This window comes from Pseudophryne corroboree, chromosome 12, assembly GCF_028390025.1.
Source record: "Pseudophryne corroboree isolate aPseCor3 chromosome 12, aPseCor3.hap2, whole genome shotgun sequence".
NCBI classification, from domain to species: Eukaryota; Metazoa; Chordata; class Amphibia; order Anura; family Myobatrachidae; genus Pseudophryne; species Pseudophryne corroboree.
Window position 1 is genome coordinate 94,527,535 of NC_086455.1, and position 2,236 is coordinate 94,529,770.

General features: G+C 41.7%; 1 pseudogene; it reads left to right on the top strand.

The window, feature by feature from the left end:
- Positions 1–1,843: 1,843 nt before the first annotated feature.
- On the top strand, positions 1,844–1,962 carry LOC134981806 (5S ribosomal RNA; annotated as a pseudogene).
- The last annotated feature ends 274 nt before the right edge of the window (positions 1,963–2,236 follow it).

The window sequence follows — 2,236 nt, forward strand, 5'->3', positions numbered from 1 at the left end:
ACAGTAATAGATGGAGGTCCAGTGCTTCTGGAATCACTGATGAGAGTTCACGAACTATATAGTATAAAGAGTGTCAGAGGTAAGATGGATGTGCTGCCAGTGTTAGACAGGGACGCACCCTGAATCAGTGGTGAGAGTCCATGAAAAAATAGAAAAGAATGAAACAGGCGACAGCAGGATGGGACTCCTAGGTGCTTAGTAGATGAGAATTCCTAGAATCTGATAGCCGGATAATTATCTGATATAGTCCGGGGCAGTTAGTTCTAAGGCTAGATATAAAGTTCAGCAAGTATTGAACAATGATCTATGCCATGAATTAACACAGTAATGATTTTTGCCAGTGTCTCACTGGAAAAAAGTCTGCTAGAAGCCTGTGGTATTGTGTGCTAGAAGGTTGCAACAATAATGGTACTTGTGTAGCGTGAGCTGTTAATATTTAAACATTGTAACAGATACAGGTATTGTCACTCGAAAACTAATATAAGAAAAGTCTGAATGAAATAAATGAATATCTGAATGAGTAAAATATAATAAAAATTGATTAAGCAGATGATTGTACACAAAGAGCATATTTCATATTATTTCAGTTGTAATTAATACACAGAGCACGTATTGTTATAGAACAACCAATGAATACATGGACATGTGTGGAGAAATAGAAGTTGTTGCAGAAAAACTGACAAAGCAGCTGCATGGATACTGATAATATATAGAAAAAATTCTATTGTAATGAACTGAATAAATCGGCAATATAGAAAGAAGATAGTAATGAGACACTGATATTACCCGTGGTAAAGTGTGGGCCAGATCTGCTTCCAGAAATGACAAGTCCGTGAGAGTAGATGCGATGGAATTGCTGCAAAGCACTGAGACACTGTCTGTGCGGGGCCGTGCGTTGCCGCCCGACAGCGTTCACTGATCGGTGGACTTGGTGCGGGCGTCTGGAGTCGGTGTTTGTGCAGTCCGTGACCCCGGACGGGCACAGAAGTCCCGTAATTGAAGCCAGTCAAAAGAGATGTAAGCAGGGCTGGAGAGGCAGCAGACAGCACGGATGTGAGCCACCGGGAACGGAGGCACTGGGCTAGAGATGTGTCGGGTAGCGAAGAATATGTGTCACGGAGGACCAGGATGCTTCCGGCAGCCGAAAAGGGGGGTTTGGAAGACGCGTTTCACCCGTGTACCGGGCTTGATCACTTGACATGTCCATGTATTCATTGGTTGTTCTATAACAATACGTGCTCTGTGTATTAATTACAACTGAAATAATATGAAATATGCTCTTTGTGTACAATCATCTGCTTAATCAATTTTTATTATATTTCACTCATTCAGATATTCATTTATTTCATTCAGACTTTTCTTATATTAGTTTTCGAGTGACAATACCTGTATCTGTTACAATGTTTAAATATTAACAGCTCACGCTACACAAGTACCATTATTGTTGCAACCTTCTAGCACACAATACCACAGGCTTCTAGCAGACTTTTTTCCAGTGAGACACTGGCAAAAATCATAACTGTGTTAATTCATGGCATAGATCATTGTTCAATACTTGCTGAACTTTATATCTAGCCTTAGAACTAACTGCCCCGGACTATATCAGATAATTATCCGGCTATCAGATTCTAGGAATTCTCATCTACTAAGCACCTAGGAGTCCCATCCTGCTGTCGCCTGTTTCATTCTTTTCTATTTTTCATGGACTCTCACCACTGATTCAGGGTGCGTCCCTGTCTAACACTGGCAGCAGATCCATCTTACCTCTGACACTCTTTATACTATGTAGTTCGTGAACTCTCATCAGTGATTCCAGAAGCACTGGACCTCCATCTATTACTGTCTCTACTATCATACCACACTGGTAACGCCCAAAACCGTCCGATCTTGGAAGCTAATCAGTGTAGGGCTGGGCCAGTACTCAAGCGGGCGACCCTTGAGGAATACTCAGTTTAGTAGAGAAGAGATTGGCCTATCACGCTCAGAGTCTAACACTGACAGCAGAATCACTCTGCCATCTCATTTCAACACTTTTTCTTCCCTTATGACAGCTGGGTATAGTATACCACCAGGCACCCCAATTACACTATTACTGAGCCAGTGCATCCTAGTGCCTTATCTTATACCTTTATTGGGTGGGCCAATACACTCTTTAAGACCTTGGACACCGGCAGCCGATATATATCATGCGAGTTTCAGCACTTTATTATTATTGATTATATTGTAGTACTGCACT